The following is a 22,751-nucleotide window of genomic DNA, read 5'->3' as shown; positions in this document are numbered from 1 at the left end:
GGAAATGCCCAGAACTAAACAGGAGGCACCACCCAACTCCTGGCACTTTCCTCATTGAGGGCAAATTACAGGACCACCAAGCAGTCCCTAGGCTCAAATCTGGAGTCACCCTTAGTGGGAGACCCTCCTCATTCATCGGGTCAAGCCATGGCAACTCCACAGCCTGAATCATGTCACCTCCACCCCCAACTGCGCCAGAAGCACCCCCCCACCCCGCCTCCTCTATGTGAGCCTCACCCATGCGGGTCTCAATCTCCCAGCCCCACCCTCCAAGGATAAGCACAGCTGGGCATCTCGCTGGCCAGGGAATATAATTTAGCAATTCACTGAGCACCTACTACGTAGCAGGCCTGGGGAAGATCTCTGCATGTCAGCCTTGCCCTCTGGACCCAGCTGGCCTTTCTAGCTTCAGTTCTCACTCACAACTCCCCCCCAAAACATACACACAGACCCCCAACTTCACCAAAAGTCTGGAGCCTCCCCAGCCCAGCCCACCTGAAGGCCTGCAGGAAACAGCCTCCCGCATACACATCAGAGAAGCTGGTTCTGGGTTCTCTTAACGTATGCACGGCCTCGTGTGATTTCAGGGCTGGGTGTTGCTCGAACCACCAGCAAGGCCTGCTCCGTTACTGTTTCCTGAAGCAACAGACACCCTTGAAATGTGAGTCCCTCGTACTGGTTCTGCACTGTCACCTGACCCCCAGCCTACCCCCAAAGCACAGGCATCTCACCCCAGGAAATTCTGTTATCTGTTAGCTCAAGAATGAGGCTGAAGCCCCACAGCCACAGAGCAGGGCTGAGGTCCCAGGCTAGACTGGCGAGCCCCTGCCCAAGGTGAGCGCGGCCAAAGCCTGTGAGTGAACCACAGTGGAATCAATCACCCAGCTGGGTGTGCAGTGCCCTTTCTTTAACATTGAAGCCCACCTCAGCATCACCCAAAAATCAGCACATCACTCCCTCTCCAAGAGTGGCTACTGAAACAAAACAGTGCCAGGAGAGGCCAGCCTCCCGTACCCCACACCCTTCCAAGACGCCCCTCACAAGAGATAAAAATCTGGCCAGGTGTGGCCAGAGCTATTACAGGTGGTTCATGCCTGTAATCCCGGCACTTTGGGAGGCCAGGTGGGAGGATCACTTGAGCCCAGGAGTTAAGAGACCAGCCTGGACAACATAGTGAGACCTGGTTTCTACTAAAAATTAAAAATTGCAAACATATGCAGACTGTCTGAAACATAAAAAAAATATAAATTAAAAAATTAGCCAGTTGTGGTGAAATGTACCTGTAGTCCCAGCTACACCGGAGACCAAGGAGGAAGGATGGCTTGAGCCTGGGAGTTCAAGGTTGCAATGAGCTATGATAGCGCCACAGCACTCTAGTCTGGGCGACAGAGCAAGACCCTGTCTCTAAAATAAAATAACATAAAATAAAATAAAATAGAGCATTAATTTTAAAAAGAGAGAGAGAGCCAGGCATGTGCCTCAAGCCTGTAATCCCAGCACTTGGGGAGGCCGAGGCAGGCGGATCACTTGAAGTCAGGAGTTTGAGACCAGCCTGGCCAACATGGTGAAACCCTGTCTCTACTAAAAATACAAAAATTAGCCAAGCGTGGTGGCGGGTGCCTGTAATCCCAGCTACTCAGGAGGCTGAGGCAGGAGAATCGCTTGAACCCAGGAGGCAGAGGGTGCAGTGAGTCGAGATCGCGCCACTGCACTCCAGCCTGGGTGACAGAGCGAGACTCCGTCTCAAAAAAAAAAAAGAGAGAGAGACAAAACTCCTACCCATCTCTGGCCCCCTCCGAACACAGGCTATTCCCAAGTGTGCCTGAGCCCTGCCTTTTTCTCAAGGTCACCCCGGGATGAATTTCCTAATCCGCTTCCCAGAGAAGAAGAGTGAGGCTCCCAGGAAATTGGCCCACCTGGCTCACTTTGCCTGGCTCCCCTTGGGGCCCAGGACTCCACCAGCCTCCTCCCTCCTCCAACCCCACATCTGCTCATGAGACCTGTTCAGGGCTGTGGTGCCCTCGGCAGCAGGGGACAGCTCACTTGCCCCCTTCCCGACCAGCCTTGGGGACTTTAAACCTCTCTTCCCAATGGAGACTTCTGGTCCCTGAGGGCAGCAGCCCCACCTCAGTTCCCCATGCCCCCTCCCCACCCCCCCGCCCCCACCCCACTCTTTCTCAGGTTTCTAACAGGAGGAGAGGGAGTGGGAGGGAAGCTGGGGAGCTGCTCCAGGGGCACATCTTTGGACTGCCTGGAAGTCTGGGGAGGGATTTGGATTCTTGAGGCCCCCCAGACAATGCAATTATTCTTCAAATGTAAAAACGCCCAGAAATCCCAGACCAGCTGCTTTGCACAACGGCCCAGACAAAGGGGCTCTGTGTCTGTGGTGAGGCTCCTCCCACCCCTCAACCAGGGAGGGGCTGGGCCCCAACTCCTCCCAGCCAGACCCTCCCCAGCCTCCTCACTCAGGCTGGCCAGGAAGTAAAAGGACTGCTGGGCCAGGCTGGGCTGCCACGGAGGGAGAATCGGGGTGCAGGTGTGGGGAACAGAGCAGGGGCAGCTCATGAACCCAGGAGACAGAAGAGGAGGGAGAGAACACTGGCCCAGACCTGGGAATCAGGCCCCAGCTCAATCTCTACCTTGCCAGGTGACCCCTGGGCCAGTGTTTTCCCTTCTCCAGGCCCCACTTGGCCAACACCTCTGAACTCACTCCAAGGACGCACCCTCTGTACCCCACAACCTGGGCACACTTGTCCAAGCCCTATCTGATATTTAAAGGCTCACTTTGGTCTTCAAGCTTTCCCATCCGTAAAATGGGGATAGGTACAGCTGACTTGTAGGAAGATTAAATTAGCACAGGTAAAAGGTGTGGCCACTGCAAAGGTCATCTCGGAGAGGGCGGGAGAGGGAGGAAGATCCCCAAACAGACCAATACAGAAGTCACCTTTCCTAGGGCCCAGAGCTCTGTCTCACTTATGGAAGAACCCCAATCTTCATCTGAGCTCAGAACCCAGCCTTCACCTTGGCCCCAACCCTACTATCAGGCTGGACCTTGATACTGACATCATGCAGGCATCTCACATCTGTATCTGACTGACCCCAACCCAATACTGACTCTGCCTGAGCCCCTCAATCCTGACTCAGCCTGACCATCCTCCCCATTGTTGAGGGGAAGGGGCATCAGAGGTGGTGGCCATTAGCCAGCTCCAAGCTCATGAAAGGGAAAAGCTTGGGAGCCTCTTTCAGCAGAGCCCCCGCCCCCAGCAATGTCCCCTGGCCCTCACAGGCCAAAAACAGGGAAGGACTCCATCATCCTGCCTGGCACCCAGACTTCTTTCCAATTACATTGTCATTGCTACCCACATTTCTTCCCTAAAATCATAAAGTCCCTAAAAGCACAACTTTAAAAAGGCTTTGTAAGCGAATTTCAGATGAGAAGAAGGGAGCCAGGGGGCCTTGGCAGGCATGTGTTGCAAGGAGAAGCAGCCATTGATTCAGTGCATGGAGGGACAGAGCCAAAGACACGGCCCCCACAGGCACTGGGAGGCAAGAGCAGGAGGCCCCCGGGAGAGGTGAGCACTCTGGGGCCGTCTCTGTTTCCCTTGGTGTCCTGCATACCACCGAGGTTCATTGTTTCAGGACCCTTTTGCCTGGGAGGCATAAGGTGATTTTATAGCTCCCTGTAGGGGCAGACCCAGGAGACTACTCAACTAGAAACCTAACTGGGGGTGGAGGAGGGGAAGAAAGCTCAGAAAGAAGCCAGAGAGGCTGGGAGGGCACAGTGGCTCACACCTGTAATTCCAGCACTTTGGGAGGCCAAGGCAGGAGGCTTGCTTCAGTCTAGGAAGTCGAGGCTACAGTGAACCATGATCACACCACTGCACTCCAGCCTGGGAGACAGAGCAAGACCTTGTCTCAAAAAAAAGAAGTCAGACAAAGGGCAGGGTCTTTCTGAAGGCTCACTGAGGGCCTTGATGACAGTATCAGAGAGAGAAACAGGTAGAGATGGGCCAGAACAGAGCTTGGTACTGCAGTTACTTCCCCAGGCCACACCCCTGCAGCTTCATCCCAAGCCTCACCCTATAGGTCCCACCTTCAGCAAAAATTAGCAACTCGATCACACTCTGACAATAGATCACACTCTGACAATAGATTAGATCAGGCGCTAGGCACAATTGCTCTGAACACCTCCTGTGAACTTTTCAAGCTCTGGGCCAGCCCCACCAGCTAAGTTTCCACTTCCAGGTTTCTCACACCCCATGCCTTGCTTCCCATCTTTGTGTATGTCTGTCTGCAGATGTCCCTGGCTTGCCAGATAGATAGTCACTTCTCAGCAGGCAGAACCCACATTCTTCCCCTCAGATTCCAGATCTTCCAGAGGTAGGCAAGCTCCATGCCCTCTCAGCAACCAGAGATCTGCTGGGAGGACTATGCCACTCCAGATGTTCCTAGAGAAGATGAACTGCCCAGCAGCAGCCTCTGCCACTAACCAGTGTGGCCTTGGGAGAGCCAGTTAGCACTTGAACCTCATTTTCCCCATTTGTCAAATGGGGAAAATCACCCCTACCCTGAGAGAGGCCAGCCCTGACTCCTGAACCTATTCACCAGCCTCCTGTATCCCCAGCAAAGTCTACTGCAGCTCCCTTTAGTGGCTCTCAGGATAAGACCCCATGGTCTGGATTCCCTCCCTGTGAGCAGGACCTAACATCCCAACTCTGAATTCCCCTCCAGTAAGTCATCAACCACGAAGGTGTAAGAAAGACCAGGCCCAGAACAGTGGCTCATGCCTGTAATTCCAGTGCTTTTTAGGAAGCTGACGTGGGAGGATTGCTTGAGGTCAGGAGGTTGAGACCAGCCTGGGCAACATAGCAAGACCCTGTCTCTCCAAAAATAAAAATGTAAAAGTTAGCTAAGGCCGGGTGCAGTGGCTCAGGCCTGTAATCCCAGCACTTTGGGAGGCCGAGGCAGGCGGATCACGAGGTCAGGAGTTCGAGACCAGCCTGGCCAACATGGTGAAACCCCGTCTCTACTAAAAATACAAAAATTAGCCGGGTGTGGTGGCGCGTGCCTGTTAATCCCAGCTACTTAGGAGGCTGAGGCAGGAGAATCACTTGAACCTCGGAGGCGGAGGTTGCAGTGAGCCAAGATCACCCCACTGCACTCTTGCCTGGGCAACAGAGCAAGACTCTGTCTCAAAAAAAAAAAAAAAAAAAAAAAAACTTAGCTAGGGCATGGTGATGCACAACTGGAGTCCCAGCTACTCCAAAGGCTAAGGTGGGAGGATCACCTGAGCCCAGGTGTGTAAGGCTGCAATGAGCTATGATCATGCCACTGTACTCCACTATGGGCGACCTTGTCTCTAAAGAAAAAAACACCACAGAGCCGGTCACTGTCCTGGTGAATACGTTGGTGCAAGACTGCCCTTGGTAACAGCAGACCAGGCCACTGGCAGGGGAGGGCCAACAGGCGATGGTGCTCACAGCTGCTCGCTTCCTTAGAAAAAAAGTCTCCTGACACAGCCGAAACCCAGAGAGGGAATACTAGCTTCAAGACCAAGGTATCAGCCCTGTTTTGAGGCACCCAAGTCACCACAGGCTTCGGCGAACCCCAGGAAGAGACACTTCTCTTACACACACACACAAATCATGAAAGCATATTTCCTTATGTTTCATTTGACGACCCAACTTAATAAATAGTCCTATCCTTTGGGAACACCTTATAGTACCGCAGCTTTCACACAGGTCCTGGGGTCTGATGCTGGCTTTGAATACCAGTCATTTGAATCCCCACCACTTATTAGATGAGTGATCTAAGCCTCAGTTTCCTCATCAGTAAAATGGGGATAAAGTGTGCCTGCCCCACAGGGGTGTGTGACAATGCATGCAGATGGCTTATCCCAGAGCCAGATGTGTAGCAGCAATAGTCCTTATGTTTTCCTACAGGCCCCAGTCTGCACACTAGTGGTAGTCACTGCAGGGAAGATCGGGCCCGGTGACAGGCAGGGGTGGGGATGAAGGAAGCCCAGCCAGTAGACAGATCACAGATCCCCCTGCAGAATGATTCCAGAGCAGGGCCCCAGGCCTCAGAGACAGCCACCCTACCCCACAGAGACACTGTTATGGAATGACAATGGGAAGAACAGGGGATCAGGATAGAAGGGTCACCCCACTATCCTACTTGGTAGGGGTGCTTGGAGCTCCCAGCCTAGGGTTGTGAAGCTGCAGGTGCAACAACAGGACAATTTATGTGGCCACCAGCCTCTAAGATGCCCCTCAATGATCCCTACCTCCTGGGATTCGTGCCTTGGTGTAGTTCTCTCCCAAGCGGACCATTGCAGCTAACAGGATATTGCAGAAATGATGGAATGTTACTCCTGAAACTAGACATAAAAGACACTGTGGCTTCCACCTTGCTCCCTTGGGCAGCTTACTCTGGGAGAAGCCAGTCACCATGTGGGGAGGACACTCAAGCAACCCTGGGGCAGCCCACAGGGCACGGAACTGAGCCCTCCCATCAACAGCCAAACCATCCTGCCAAGCATGTGAGCACACCATCTTGGAAGCAAATCCTCCTGCTCCCTTCAGATGACTGCAGCGCTGGCTGACACTGTGACTGCAACCTCATTAGAGACCCCGAGCCAGAACCACCCAACTAAACTGCTACCAAATTCCCAACCTACAGAAACTGTGAGCATAATAAATGCTTACTGCCATTTTAAGCTACCAGTTTTGGAGTCATTGGTTAGCCAATAATAGGTAACTAAGAGTCAGCATCTCTCTCTCCCCAGAGACTCCCCAAAGTGGAAGTCCCCAGGTAAACACTCCCCCAACCAACCCCTCTCAGGGCCCCAGACCCCGCTGTTCTGAAATGCAGAGCTAGGATGAAGCGGGCAAGGAGCCTGGCCCAGGCCCTACAGCTTACAAGGCCCAAGAGACAGGAACTTCTCCCAACCAGTACATTAGACTCACCTGGAGATTTTTACAAATAACCCCTACCTATACCAGGTCATCTAAATTAGACTCTCTGGGGTGGGGCCCAACCATGTTTTTTTTTTTTTTTTTTTTTTTAGGGACCTACATGATGCCAATGTACAGCCAAGGCTCAGGTTCCAGTTGCAGCCTCCTGGCCAGCCCACAGCCACTGAGGTCTGACAGTGCCGGAGAGGAAGAGGCAGAGACAGCCACAAGGCCAGGCAGTGCCCAAGCTCCCTCCACCGTGGGCTTAGGCTTGGGTCTCCCTCCACCCCGCTGCTGCCCAGCTCCCAAAGCCCTCTGCTCTCCAGGCATACAAAGCACCTCAGGCCACACAGATGTCCTTGCCCAACCTTGCTCACACACCGACACACACAGCCGCATCCTCCCCGTCTTTCTCTCTGCATCTCAACACCCTCTGCAGGTCCAACCTCTGCGCTGGGACTGCTCCCTTGGAGGACAGGAGCCAGGAAGCAGGAATGGGGTCTAGCTCTGAGTGATCTTGGAAAGACCATTTCCTCACCCGCAAAATGGGAATGACCATCACAACTGTTCTGCTCTCTGCTGGGTCCAAGCCTCCTCATCAGAAGTCCTTAGAGAGACCTATATTTGTATGTTTTGTCTCCCCCAAGATGCACCCTTGCCTGGCCCTGCATCAGCCCCTGGAGATTCCGCAGCAATGGATTCAAGAGACAGGGCCCTGCCCTGAGGCTCACAGCCAGTGAACTCAAAGGTACAGAAATAAGGATCATGAAGAATTCAAGAGACAATGGGAAGGAAGACCTAATGGAGGGTGGAAGAGGGGGTGGAAATTCCCAGGAGAGAGAAGTGAGCTCCACGCAGGGAAACTGCACGTGCAGAGGCTCAGAGGCACTGCTAACAGTATCATCTCTCAACGTGTGATTCCAACGCTGTCCCTTTTCTCTCTCTCCGGGAACTCACCTGGACTGGCTTGGAATCCCCTGGTCCCACACTATGCACTCTCCTGAGCTTCCTCCCCTGACTGTGGCAGCCGCCTCACCCCGCCCTGGGAGTTGGGAGTCGGGAGTGGGGAGTGGGGAAGCCTTCCAGCGTCAGGTGGGGAGAACACACCTCCCGCCTCCGCTCAGGGCCTGCCCCAGCCCCACCCGGGCCGCCCTGAGCTTCCCGGGCAAGTCAGCCATGCAGGTTGGCTCCCCGAGGCACCCTGGGGAAGGGCAGGAGGCACACCTGCCAGGAGGCACACGACCTGCCGCCCAAGGCACCAGGAAGGGGGCGGGGCAGGCACAGGCACTGGAGACACACAGGCCCTGCCACCCGGTGGCCGCCGCCGTGAGTGGGAGTCTGGATGGGCACCGGGCAGGCGGGGGGCACGTTCCCGGCCTAGGGTGGGACCAGTGCTAAGGAGACTGGAGAAAAGCACAGACAGGGTTTGTGAGTGAGCCCTAAGGCAGGGACGGGAGTAGCAGGGGACAGATTTTTCGTTCATCTAAAAAGGTTTCTGGAGGGCTACCTGTGCCACGCACTGTCCGAGGCACTGGGGACACTGCAACACCCAGACGCCTCCCCTTAAGGATCTGTCAGGTCAGGGAAAAGCAGGGCGGGGAGACAGGAAACTAACTGCTTGCACAGGGGCGTCAGGGAAGGCCTCCTGCCAAGGCAACTCTGCGGCAGAGGAGGTGCAGTGCTGTGTCAACCTCCTGGGGACTTGCTGAATGGCAGGATGTGGGGTGAGGGCAAGGGCCACATCAGCATGACCTGGGTGACCAGGCATGACACCGCTGGGACAAACCCAGACCAGTTCTAACTGTGTCAACTGGTCATCATCTTTGCCCTTCACAACAAGCTGATGGGGTCAGAAAAATGACAGAAGCCAAATACCTCAGTGCAGGACTGCAGTGGGGAGGTCAGCCCAGGGGTCTGATTATTAAGCCCGGTTCTCTCCTCCGGGCTATCAGCAGGGTTGGGAGAGCTTCTCCAAGCCGCCTGCCATCACAGGGCCAAGCACACCCCCAAACACAGCCCCCCGCATCAGGCATCACCTGCAGGCACGGCCCTGACGTGAGTCAGTGTCCCCAGCACCACCCAGCACAGAGATCCACCCATTCTGCAGCCTGGGCACTTGACACCTGGGAGGTGTGAGCTGGCAGCTGAGGGGGTGGCTTCCCGGTGGGGCTTCTCCCCTATCCCTGCCAGGAGCCGCAGCCTCACAATTCTGGGGTGAAGGAGAACAGCTCAGTCAGCACTTTCTGCTGACTCTTTCAAAACCACTTACAAGAACTGAGGCCTGTGAGCTCAGCCCGGGCGCAGTTCCCCCTCAGCGGCCCCTCGTGACTCTGCACAAAGCCCAACTGTGCTTCAGCTCCAGCCCCGGGGAGGGGGTGGGGTCTCCGGCAAGCCCATCCTGTCTCCTGAGCCACAGGGTCCCACTCTGCCCAGCCTGGGACCTGTGCTTTCTGCCCACAAAGAGACACGACAGCCCCAGTGTCAGAGCTGTCTGAGCCGTGCTGGATCCAGGCGGCCTTCCTCCCTGAAGGTGGAGACGGGCCTTCCTCCACTGTAAACCCTTTCCCAGCACAAATACCTCTCTTATGGTGTCCACACAACATAATTTATCATAGAGCCAAGGTGGCATGCATAATCACAAAACGAAAAAAGGAAAATATCCAAAGAAAAATCGAGTCACCAGATGAACCTCACAGCAAACCTCTATTTTACCCCTCCTGTGCCAGGCCCTTTGCTGGGCACTTTCCATTCACTGCATCCTTTAATACTCATAAACTCTCTGCTGCCCATTTTACAGATGAGGAAACAGGCCCCAAGAGGTTCAGAGGCATGACAGAGGCCACCTGGATGGAGTGACGGGCAGGGCAGGGCAACACTGCTCAATCCCTGCTCCGACCTCAGGCCCCCCGCACTCAGCCTCCCCAGGGGTGCGGCAGGCCCGAGGACTGCCCTGGCTCAACAATTCTCCCATCTTACTCCTCCCCACATACTGATATGCACACACTGTGCCAGGCACTTGGGGCTGGCAGGAGTCATCTCAAGGCCTGATGGTTCACTCCAGCTTCACTGCCAAAGCCTGGGGCTGCCACCGGGAAGCTACCTGCTTTCTGGCCTGGGCGCTTAGTGGGGTCCCTGCAGGTCACCCTGGTCTCCCTGCCCCGTGCAGCTGGATTAGGCTTGCCAGGCACTAAACTAGCCAGGCCCCAGTCCTTCACCCTCGATCTCCTCCTCCATAAATAGGGCCAGGGACAAGTTCTAATTGCTTTGGCCAGCACAAAAGAAAATTCAAAAAGCAAGTAACTCATAACTGCCTCTAGACGGTCCTCGATCACTGGCCCGAGACCTTCCCCTCCAGATGACGTCAGGGTACATTAACTGTGCTCTCCTAAGAAGTCCACAGGATTAACCAATAAAGCACTTTCCACAGAATTCAACCATGAAGCACAGTCCCCCACCCAAGCGAGGGCTGGAACCAGGTCTCAAAAGCCACTGGGGTTCATTTCAGAATGCACACAGGGGCCATGCGCCCATGATTTCATCCATAAGACCCCTATGAAGTGGAGACGCTGAGTTTGGACATAAACATATTCTTTAGGCCCTTTTGTGGAGTTCAAAGAGAGAATAACTCACTAGCTTTTGAAGCATCAAGAAAGGTCTGTTCTTAAAATCCTATCATCGTTGTTATCACTCTATTTTTAGCTGAATACATCTGAGATACAGAGTGCAGTGCCAAGCATTTTGTGTGGAATACCTCAATCCTCACATCAATACCCCCATACTACAGAGGAGGCAACTGAGATTCAGAGAGGTTCCACAGCCTGCTATCAGCCTGCCTCTAAATTTTACTTAGTAATATATTAAGCCTCAGGCCTTGCTCTTTTTAAAATCTAATGAAGAAGCAGCTGGGCGCAGTGGCTCACACCTGTCATCTCAGCACTTTGGGAGGCCGAAGTGGGTGGATCACTTGAAGTCAGGAGTTTGAGACCAGCCTGGCCAACATGGTGAAACCCCGTCTCCACTAAAAATACCAAAATTAGCCGGGCATGGTGGCAGGCACCTGTAATCCTAGCTACTTGGGAGGCTAAGGCAGGAGAATCGCTTGAACCCAGGGGGCAGAGGTTGCAGTGAGCCAAGATCGCGCCATTGCACTCCAAGAGTGAAACTCTGTCTCAAAAACAAAAAAAAAAATCTAATGAAAAAGTCAAGTTCATTGTCTTTCCTTGAGTTACTTTTTAAACTCCAAACCTTTTCAGATTAACTCTCAAGGTTTTGCATTGTGTATGATTTTTTTTTAATTTTCCAAAATAAGAGAGAGTAAAAGGTCCCTGTGTGTTTCACATTTAAAGGCATCATTTAAAAATATTTCCTAAGAATATATGCCCCTTGGTGGTGCTGGGTGTCTCCTGCTTGAGTCATCCTAAAATCTAGCCAACTCAGCCTGCAAGGAGTATCACCACCACCCGCCAGGATCAGAGGTGTGCTGGCTGAGCTGGGCTGTCCTGGAGGTCTGGTTATGGGTGGGGAGCAGTTGAAGGTATGAGGACAGGCTCTGAGAGAGCCATGGGGTTGAGGAAAGGGCATCGAGACAGATGTCCCAGAAACTGAGTGTGACCCATCATGCCTCACTCAGGCCCCACGGGGCTGCATGGGGAAGACAGGACCCATGTGTCTGCCAGGGCCTAGCACAGAGTTGGCAGGGGTGGCTAGATTCTTTGTTCTGTTTTCTAACAAATTGCAACTCATTTCCAAGTTCTTGTTCTTCTGGCTTTAAGTCACACCTTCCTTAATGCCGTCCCTCAAGAAGCAGGTGGAGAAGAAGGGAATCTGGACTAAGGGGTGCTGCAGTGGCCCCCAGCTAGGCCACCATGCTCCACCTGAACCCAGATGCTTTTCCTCATCCTCCAACCTCCCAGCCCCAGATTTAGAGAGCACTGGGCTCCTACATGCTTGAGGAAGAAAGACAAAGGGGCAAAGGAGGACAAGAGAGTGGAGCTAGGGCTGGGTAGGAAAATCCACTGAGCATGCCCCACCAGGGCCTTCGGGTCAGGTCGGAGGGCCAACGTTGCCCCACGCACCACCGTAGCTCCTCCTGGGTACTATTTAAAATACCACACCCCGGCCGGGCGCGGTGGCTCACACCTGTAATCCCAGCACTTTGGCAGGCCAAGGCAGGCGGATCACGAGGTCAGGAGATAGAGACCATCCTGGCTAACACGGTGAAACCCCGTCTCCACCAAAAATACAAAAAATTAGCCAGGCGTGGTGGTGGGCACCTGTAGTCCCAGTTACTCGGGAGGCTGAGGCAGGAGAATGGCGTGAACCCGGGAGGCGGAGCTTGCAGTGGGCCGAGATCACGCCGCTGCACTCCAGCCTGGGCGACAGAGTGAGACTCCGTCTCAAAAAAAATAAAAAATAAAAAATAAAAAATACCACAGCCCATCTCCCCCACCTGAGCTGCTGAACAAAGAGCCTCACACCGCAGAGGAAAGGAGGTGTGGCAGAGGCGAGGCAGGGTAGCCTCACCGACTGCCCTGAGAGTCTGAGAATGAGGGTCACGTCCGCAACTTGGCCCCTCCCCCAGCTTCATGTCCATGAAGGGGCACAGCACCGCCCCCTCCCACAGCCCACCATCACTCACACCCTGCCTCATGTCTCACTAATGCACTGCTCTGATCACATCACTGCCCTGCTCAAAACCTTCTGTGGGCTGCCACAGCCCAGTGAACGAAGGTAGTCCCTGATGCCTCGTCCCTGCCCGCAGGCCACTTGTCCCCTACACACACCCACCAGGATCCTCTGACTCTCAGACTCAAACCTGTGACTTCTCATTCTGTCCAGATCTCCCCACCTAACTGGCCATTCCTCCAGGAAGCCAGTCCTGCTAGCTACTCACACCCTCATTCTTCTCCTCTGCAGGCTACTCTGGTCTAACCAGGACCCCAACCTAAGCCTTGTGCTGCTTTCTGCTGGCTCTTGTTTTCTTCCCTCATGTCCACGATGACAGGGCCCTCCCCAGGGTCCCTCCTCCAGCCATGTCAATCCAGTAGTAAGAGCAGCCAACCGGTATTAGAGTGTCACAACAACCCAGCCACCCTAGGAGGGAGGTAATATTACCCTCATGGTACAAATGAGGGAACGGAGGCACAGAGAGGCTTAGTTTGTTGTCCAGAGTTCACAACCCTGCTGTGTTAACCTCTGAGATGAAAGGCTGGGGAGAACTTGCAAAGCGAGGAAATGCCCGGGAGGTATAAGGAAAAGGCCCTCTCAGAATCCAGAAGACGGCCGGGCACAGCGGCTCACATCTGTAATCCTAGCACTTTGGGAGGCCAAGGTGAGCAGATCGCCTGAGGCCAGGAGTTCCAGACCAGCCTGGGCAACACGGTGAAACCCCGCCTCTACTGAAAACACAAAAATTAGCAGGGCGTGGTGGTGAGTGCCTGTAATCCCAGCTACTCGGGAGGCTGAGGCAAGAGAATTGCTTGAACCCAGGAGGTGGAGGTTGCAGTGAGCTGAGATTGCGCCACTGCACTCCAGCCTGGGCGACAGAGCGAGGCTCCATCTCAAAAAAAAGAAAAAGAATCCAGAAGACCCAGGCCCAGCTACCTGGGGATACCAGGCACCAGACAGGTCCTTCCAGATCCTTCCTCATTCACCCAGTGAGGCAGAGCCATTGCCACAAGAACCCAGGGCTGGCTCTCAGCCCAGAAATACCAGGGAGAAAAGGAAGGATGGCAGGGAGCTTCCTGGTAGAGGTGGGATGGGCACATCTGAGGGCCCTGGTCAGTTGAGGTCCCCCCAGGCACTGGCAGGGGGGTAGTAGTCGCTACACCCAAAGGAAGGTGGGGAGGCAGACATGGGGGGCAAAGATTTACAGATGAAGAAACTGAGGCCTCAGAGGGGAGCCTGGCATCTCTCTCTCTGCAGTGCCCTCTTCTTCTACTGATTGTCCAAATGTGCCCATCCCACCAAGTCTACCTCTACCAGGAAGTCCACCTGTGCTACCATGTTCGTGGCCTTCCAGTGAGCAGCATCTTTCCACATCAGCTTTTCCCAGCAGGTGTTTTCCTGGTGGGTGGGACATTATTGGCAGTCATTTAAAAGAAAGATTTCCATGGTCAGATCAGGCTGGGAAACACTAAACAGTTTCTTTTCTACAGGACTTGTCAGGACCTTTAATTCTCTTAAAGGTATTCTGAATCTCCCGTAGGGTAGTGGAGTGAATTTGCCAGTTTCTACCCTTATTTGTCCCCTGAACGCTTGAGATTGCGCAGAACAGTCTTTGAGAAATGTTATCCCCTCCCATCCCGCAGGACGGCCTGGCCCAGGGGCAGGGATCAAAGTGGGGTGTGATTGGCTTGGCCTTGCCCTCCTTTGAGGAGGTGTGTGTGGGATATCCGGGGAGCTCAGACTGAGAGCCAGTCAACCCCTACCCTGCCAGCCCCTCATGGCACTGCCCAGGGCAGTGGAACCTTTGCCCTTTGTGTCTGCCCTCTGTACCTTCCTTTGGGTGTAGTGACTGCTACCCCCCTTCCAGCAACTGGGGGGACTCAACCCACCAGTGTCCTCAGATACGCACCCCAGGCCATGCAGAGCCTGAGGTGCAAGGGGCCTTGGGAGGCCCCCAAAACAACCTGGATGGTTTTTTCCAAGCAAATTGCTAATTCGACCCCATCATTAGCATGTAAGTTTTAATATTAACTTTAATATTTAATATTTAATATTAAACTAAAATGTGTTAAGCTGACTCTCTGGGAAGAGGCAATGCCCCACCCAACAAACCGTGTGATAACCCCCCTGGAGGGACCTGAACCCCTCAGTTTACAGATGAGGAGACTGACACCGCCGAGAGGAGCAGACACTTGCCTGTAGTGGCCCAGCCAGGGCAGAGCAGAGAGAAGCATCCAGGCCCCCCCACTCCCACGTACGCCGCAGAGGTGGCCAGAGTGGGATAAGACCCCCGACAGCAGCTCATGTAACCATCAGTGACAGCAGCTCACATAACCATCAGCGGCAGCAACAAGGACTTGGGCCAGGGTGACAGGCACTGCACACACTGGGGTGATGGCCCGGCAGCTGGGGAGACTACGGTCTTTTATGAGGACACGTCACAGCTGGAGCTAGAGGGCTGGATCAGCAGTTTCCCCAATCTCTCGGCCCCGCCCTGGCTGGAGGAAGGGTGCTCACCCCAGATTGGTTGCCCACAGTGCCAGGCTTGGCTGTGGACAGAGATAAGGTGCCCTCCGTGCTGTCTGCATGTCACCCTGCCCTGGGATACAGTCACCCAAGATACCCCCTCGTGGTCTTGGGAGCTCCTTACAGTCAGAGGCCCTGGAAATCAGATCTATGTTCCTGGTCTATGACCCAAGCACCCAGAGGCCCTCACACAGCCCCAGCTCCCAGCAGAGTGGCCCCTGCATCTCACATCTTCTACAGTCCCCTCTGTCCTGCCCCCAGCCCACCTGCACCACCCCCACCCCCTACCCTGGCAGCTCCCTACACATCCCGCAACACAGGAGCCTCAGGAGCCAAAGTAGTTCCCTGTTCCACCCACCTGAACTGCACTCGTCCCTCAAGACTCCAGTCTAAATCCTTGCTATACAAAGCGTGCTCCATGGAGCAGCAGCATTGCACTGCTAAGGAGCTTATTAAAAATGCAGTCTCAGGCCAGGCACAGTGGTTCATGCCTGTAATCCCAACACTTTGGGAGGCTGAGGCACGTGGGTCACTTGAAGCCAGGAGTTCGAGACCAGCCTGACCAACATGGTGAAACCCTGTCTCTACTAAAGATGGTGGTGGGCACCTGTAATCCCAGCTACTGCTACTCAGAAGGCTGAGGCAGGAGAATTGTTTAAATCCAGGAGGCGAAGGTTGCATGAGCCGAGATCCTGTCACTGTACTCCAGCTTGGACAACAGAGCAAGACTCCGTCTCAAAAAAAAAAAAAAAAGAAAGAAAGAAAGAAATGCGGAGTCACAGGCCTCACCCCAGACCTGGTGAATCAGACAGGACAGACATGCATTTTAACAAGCTGCCTAGGTGATCTATGTGCATTCAAGTTTGAAAAGCACTTTTATAGACCACTGCTCTAATCAAGTAATTGCCCCCATGCCCTATAACCTTCAAAGGCTCCCCAGGGTCTACTGAATCAAGGCCAGACTCAGCAGCTTGGCAGCCAAGGCCTTCCCCAACCTGGCTTCAACCCACTCCAGGCCTGGCTTCAACCCACTTCTCCTCCTCCACCTTAGGAAGGCCATCCCCTCCTCTGTCGGCCAAAGCCGCCCAAGATTTCAGAACCCTCCCAAAGCACCACCTCCTCTGGGAGGAGACCTCATTATATCACACCCGGCATGGCTCACGTTTATTTCCTGGAGAGCAGGAACCGTGTCCTGTGTTCCCAAAGGCTCCGAACACCAGGCTGGGGCACAGGAGATGCCAGGTGCTGACCACAGCTAACAAGGCCCAGTGTCTACTTGTCAGGAAGTCCACCTCAGCTCTAGCCTGCCCGCCTCAGGCTTGGCCACAGCCTTCACTTCAACTCAGCAGACAAGGACTTGGGCACCGTGGACAGGCCTCCCCCATGCTCCCCTGCCAGAGAAGGGAGCCCTTCCTGACAACCATGAAGGCTGGTGAGCTTCCAACAGCAATGTTTTCCCTGTGCCTCAGTTTCCACTAACCCTGCCTCCCTCTCTTCCTAGGAGGTTGGCAGGATCTGTCCAGATAGATGAGCAGATCCCCTCAACTCTGGGGCTCAGAATTCAGAGAAAACAGACCCCATCCCTGTGTGGTCAGCAAACCGTTCCTCAGCCAGCCAGCCAGGTCCCTGGGAGGCCAGGTCACCTGCCTAGAGTCATCCTCGTGCCAAACAGGAAAGCCTCCCAGGGCAGAGCTGTCACACCCTCCTCCCTCCTTCCTGGCCCAGTTCCTCAGCCTGGCATCCCAGGGGAAGCCTTTCCTCCTTTCAGAGTCTACAAGGAGAAGGCACTCAAGCATGTGACCTCCAGGGAGCAAAGAAAAAAAGTCCCTCTAATCCCATTTTACAGGCAGATGACGAGGGCAATGCTAAACCCAGAAGGGTGACATTCTAATGATGGCATCTCGGGCAGAAAGCGGTAGCTGAACCAGAAGCAGTAGATCTTCCCAGCACCCCAAAATCACAGTGTACGTGATGCCCAACCTATTGGCCTGGGTCCGGAGCCCCTCCTGGAAGAAAAAGTGGGGCATGAAGCAGAAAAATTCGGTCACCCACTCCAAGCGAGGGCCCCTTCTACCTTCTTTCCCACCTCCCCAGCCCCCAAGGCCAGGCACCTCTGGGAGGCAGGAAAAGCCTCTTCTTAGGAAGCCCTCGGCTGACACATAACTGAGAGGCATGAGAGAAGTGGCAGAGTGGACTGATCTCAAGCATGGATTCTGGAGCCAAGTTGTTTGGATTCAATCCTTACTCTGTTATTATTTAGTTGTATGACTATGACTCAGTCCTCCCATCTGTAAAATGTTTGGATTCAATCCTCATTCTGTCACTATTTAGCTGTATGACTGTGCCTCAGTCTTCCCAGCTGTAAAATGGGAATAAGACCTACCTTATAGAGCTGTTAAGAGCATTAAAGGAGTTAACATTTGCAAAGTGCTTAGAACAATGCAGGGCATGCAGTGAATATGCCAGGGCCCTGCCCTGCCTCTTGGCCTCTGCTTGATTCCTCCCATCCAGGATGCCCTCCTCATCCCTACCTATCCCAGCTCAAGGTCTTTCCTAGGCATGCCAGCCCAATCCCAGATCTGGACCACTGCCCCTACTTCTAGCACCCACGTCGTGGTGTTACCTCAGTCCACCCCTGTCCCCCTGTCCGGGGTCAGCTCCCCTCCCTCCCAGATCTGAGGTCCCCTGGCTCTCAGCCTTCCATTCTGAGAGTACCAGCCACACAATTTAACACTCAACTGGCTCCTCTGTGCAAACAGGAGAGCTGTGGGTAGAAAGGCAAGAGTCTAGAGATAGAGAGAGACCACCCCAGGGCTGGGTACCCAGCAGTCACCCAAGAGAGTGGGCTGAAATCAATCCCTGGCTGCCCAGGCTGCCCACATCTTGTGAGCTAGAGAATCTCCCTCCCACCCAACATGCACACATATCCCTCTGCTGACCCAGCTTGCATTTCTACCAAAGAAAGCAAAGGAAATCATTTACCCCAACCACAGTGACACACACACAGACTCACATCCCACCGGCTGCCCTCGGCATACAGCCCTGCCCTCCAGCCACGCATACCTTCTCCACTTCCCTTTTTCACATCCCATTGGCGCCCTTAGATTCTTGCAGCAATCTGCACAGTTGCTTTTGTGGAAAGAAAATAAAAATCCTCAGGGTCACTTGAAGTTTAAAGAGGACTCCTGTGCTCACTGCAATACCCACCTCTCTGCCCAATCCAGCCCCAACCTGCCCACCTGGCTGAAGATTTCCTGGGCATCAGCTACATGCCAGGCACTGTGCTAGATGCTCCAGATACAGCACTGGTCCATTCAGTCAAGGTTCCGGCCCTTAAGAAGCCAGATAAGTCAAGTATACAAACAATTGTAACAAATGGTTGTGAACTGTGATAAATATAATATAGAAAATAAGTCAGGTGCTACGATTAATTACGGGGGACTTCCCAAGACTGGGAAGGCATTTGAGGAAGGTATAAGTAAGTGAAGACCTTAAAAATAAGGAGAAAAGCCAGGCCAGTAAAGGGCACTGGAAAAACACTCCTGGCAGAAAAGATAACACGAGCAAAGGCCGTGGGGCAGGAGAAAGCTTAGGTTGTCCAAAGGGCAGAAATGATTCAGATGTGTCTGTCAGGGAGAATGCAAAGGGGACAGTGGTCCAGATAAGGCTGGGGAGGTCAGCTGTGGCCAGACTGGGAAGGGTCTGGTAGGCTGAGGGAAAGCTTTGAGATTTTAATCAAGTGTGATAGGGAGCTATCACGAATTTTAGAGAAATGAGATGGTCCTATCAAAAGTTTCTATAACATTCTCGCTGCTCTACTAAAATAGATCAGAGAAGGGCAAGTGCAGACCTGGGGAGAGGGTTACGCGGCTTGGCTTGGCTTGGGGCAGGTAGCCTGGGGCCTTAACAGTGGAGTCAGAGCACAGAGGGCAGGCTTGAGATCAATGTTGTGAAAAGAACCAAAAGGACTTGCTCTTGGTGGAGTTGTGCTCCTGGTTTCCCATCTTTAAAAGTGAGTAGATGGGCCTGGCGCAGTGGCTCATGCCTGTAATCCCAGCACTTTGGGAGGCCAAGATGGGTGGATCACCTGAGATCAGGAGGTCGAGACCAGCCTGGGCAACATGGTGAAACCCCATCTCTACTAAAAATACAAAAATTAGCCGGGCGTGGTGGCACATGCCTGTAATCTCAGCTACTTGGGAGGCTGAGGCAGGAGAATCACTTGAACGCAGGAGGTGGAGGTTGCGGTGAGCCAAGATCACGTCATTGCACTCCAGCCTGGGCGAAAAGAGCGAAACTCCGTCTCAAAAAAAAAAAAAAAAAAGTGAGTAGATGATGGGCGATTCACTGAGATGGGAAGGCCTGGGGAGTGCCATCAGGGTTCTGTTTCATCCATATTAAGTTTTTTGTCATCCAGGACATCATAAATCATCAGATGGGGGGTTAGGTAGAGAGGCTGGGGCTGGAGATAAAATCTGCTATTTAAAACCATGAGAATGATGTACATTTAAGATCTGTGTGTTTGCAAATTGATGCTTGATTTTTAAAATCATAAGAAAGAATGAAACGGGGAAGGGTTTGTAAATAGACCAGAGAGAGAAGCGGCTACGGACAAAGCCCTGGGGCCCTCCAACATTTGGAGCTGAGTGAAGGAGTTGTCTGAAAAGAAGTCTAAGAAAAAGGGCAGCCAAGGAGGGAAGAAAACCAGAAGCCAAGGGAGGATACTGGTTCTTGAAGGAGAGTGTTCAAGGAGACCAGGAGAGGTGGAAGAAGACTTGCTTTTGGGGGCGTGGAGCTCACTGGAGAGCTTGGCTGAGGCTGTTTCAGTGAAGGGGTGGGACCGAAGTCAGGGCAAGCCAGCAAAAGAACGGAAGAGCTGTGCTCTGAAGGAGCGAGTGCAGAAGGCTCTCCAGAGAAGTTTTGCTGTGAAGGGAAGAAGGTCCGAAGCTGGAGGGAATGAGGGATTAAGGCAAAAAGGGGGCTACAAAATTGGAGAGACAGGGTGCCAAAGCATATTTCTTATAATGCTGTGGACAATCCAGGGGAATAGAAGCCACTTCTAACACTGGAGAGAGAGGAGGTAACTGCAGAAAGGGGGACAGGGAGAGGACCTTGGAGTCCAAGCGGAGGCAGGGCCAGCGGCAGGAATTGGGATGCCCTCTCCGCCTAACAAGAGGCCAGGGGGCAGTGGTGGCCGAATGCAAATGTGGGGGCTTCACTGCACACACTTTCGGATGCATGGCACCCCGGCCCGCGCCGCTCCCGGTAACCCCAGGGCACCTACTGCTGGCTCCAATCACGGCCAAGTTGCCCCCACAGACTGGTACGTGATGTGCCACCAACAGCAGGTTCTGCAAACAACCTGTGGGCACCTCTCACTATACGTGCCGGGCACCGAGCGTATCTCATCGGGCCAAGTCCCCCTGGCGCAAGCTCCGCGGGCCCCTCAACTGCTCTAAAGGAGCCCTCGCCCCTACCCCAGGGCAGTGGCTTCCCTCAGCCCCTCCCACAAAGTGAGCCCTCCAACACACCCGAACCCTTTGCGAGCCCGGCTCCCGCCAAGCCCGGGACAACCCGTGAGCCCCTAGTTGGCCCTTAAGAGAAAGCTGCTCCTCACCCTGCCCGGGGCCCCAAGGGGACCACCCGGACGCCCGGAGCCCAGAGGGGGAAGTCAGCACAGCCCCTCCTGGCGTTCGGGCCATCACCCGGGAGCCTTCTGTCCTCTCCCCGGTGCCCACCCTCCCGGCAGCCCGAGTCGTCGCGGGGCGTCCGCGCCCGGCTTTGTCTGCGCCCATGGAGCGCGCCTGCAGCGCGCCCGGGACGCTCCCCTCCCGCACGCAGCCCGGGGGTCCGTCCGGCCCTCTACCCCCGGCGCCCGGCCCGGGCCGAGCAGCCCTGGCGCCGGGATCGCCGCCACCCCGGCCCACACCACTGCTTACCCCGGCGGAAGCCAGGGGGGCGCGGCGCCCCCTGCTCCCCGCGAGCCTCCCGGAACGCCCCGCACCCCCGCCCGAGCGCCCGAGCGCCGCGCTGGCCGCCCCAAGCCCCGGGCCGGCCGAGCCCTCGGGGACCGCTCCGGGCCCCTCACCCTCTCGCGGCCGCCGCAGCCCCTGCCTGCGCCCGGGGGAGGCTGAGAGCCGGGGCCCGGGGCCGGAGAGCGGGCGCACCGTACCTTTCCCTGCTGAGCCGGGGAAGTAAGTCTGCGGCGAGCGGCGCTCCGGTCTCGGCCTCCTCCGTCTCTCCTCCTCCGCCAGCCGCCTGGCTTCCTCCTCCAGCCGCCGCCGGGACCGTAGGGGCCCGAGCCAGCCGCCGCGGCCTGTGTGGGGCCCCGCTCCGCCTCGCGTCCCCTACCCACCCCGCTCCGGCCCGGCCCTCCGCTCCGCCTCTGGGCGTGGACCCGCCGAGCTCCTCCCCGGGCCCGCCCCGCCGGGAGCCGGGAAGCTAGAAGCCCCTGAAGCCGGAGACTGCTGGATCCCTGCCTCGGAAACCCGGGTCCCGCGCCCACATCTGGGCCCGCACCCCCTTCCCTCCCTAGCAGGGGCCCCCCCTCCCGCAGGGGACCCACCGCGGGACAGGCCCCGGCGTGTAGCACAGGGCGGCGGCAGAGGTCCAGAAGCCAGGAGGGTAGAGGTGGCTCTGGAGAAATGGGGTTTGATGCTCCCCTCCAAGAGGGAACCGCTTGGGGACAGGCTTCAGGACTGGGGCAAGTGAATTTCAGGTGAGGTTTCCTCTCAGCAGAAAAGGCCTTGTCATTGCCCAAGCTATTCCATCCCCTGGAAGCCTCTTCTCCTCACCCCTCCCCACAAATCCCTATGCCCTCTTGGGGTTAAATGTTAGTCTACATGTCACAACCTCCTCTGTGAATCCTCCTGGGTCACCAAGGAGAGCAGAATATTTGTTAGCTCTCAGAATTGTATCTCCTGGATTTGAATTCTGCCCCTAAGTAGCCTTAGGTAAGCTTAATCTCTTTGCTTCAGTTTCTTCATTTGTAAAACAGGGTTAATAAATAGTACCTACTCCAAAGAGTTTATTAAATAAGGCCGGGCGCGGTGGCTCACGCCTGTAATCCCCACACTTTGGGAGGCCGAGGCGGGTGGATCACCTGAGGTCAGGAGTTCAAGACCAGCCTGACCAATATGGTGAAACCCGTTTCTACTAAAAATACAGAAATTAGCTGGGCGTGGTGGCGGGCGCCTGTAGCCCCAGCTACTCGGGAGGCTGAAATAGGAGAATGGCTTGAACCCGGGAGGCGGAGGTTGCAGTGAGCCAAGATCACACCACTGCACTCTAGCCTGGGTGACAGAGCAAGACACCATCTCAAAAAAATTTTTAAAAAAAAGTTTATTAAATAAAAATATTAATACGGACTTGATGGATTACAAATGATGGGAAACTATGCAAATTGGCTTGGTGTAAGCAGACAGGTAATTTATATGCTCACATAAAAGGTGGTCTGACTGATTCAGGTACCAAGAAGCACAAAATACATCAGGATTTGGTCTTCCTTCCCCTATCTTTCATCTCTGTTCTTTGCAGTAGGAAGTTGGCTTCCAGCAGCTCTAGGCTCCACCCTCACAGCCCAAGTCCTCATTTATTTCAGCA

The 22,751-nt window shown here is 54.7% G+C and overlaps 1 protein-coding gene across 3 annotated transcripts in view; it reads right to left on the bottom strand.

Annotated features, from left to right (window-relative positions):
- SMOX (spermine oxidase) overlaps positions 1-21,484 on the bottom strand; it is a 38,591-nt gene extending 17,107 nt beyond the window's left edge. For 2 of the 3 annotated variants that reach the window (XM_001163910.5, XM_001164018.5), the window contains exon 1: positions 21,322-21,484. The gene's annotated coding sequence lies outside the window, so the exon portion shown is untranslated. Of the gene's footprint in view, positions 1-18,212; positions 18,236-21,321 lie in introns of those variants that run through there. The other variant, XM_054674889.2, reaches the window with a different exon arrangement.
- Between the last annotated feature and the right edge of the window lie 1,267 nt (positions 21,485-22,751).

Source organism: Pan troglodytes, chromosome 21 (assembly GCF_028858775.2).
Source record: "Pan troglodytes isolate AG18354 chromosome 21, NHGRI_mPanTro3-v2.0_pri, whole genome shotgun sequence".
In the NCBI taxonomy this organism is placed as follows: Eukaryota; Metazoa; Chordata; class Mammalia; order Primates; family Hominidae; genus Pan; species Pan troglodytes.
The sequence above is the reverse complement of the archived record's forward strand: the minus strand, read 5'-3'. Positions and strand labels throughout refer to the sequence as shown.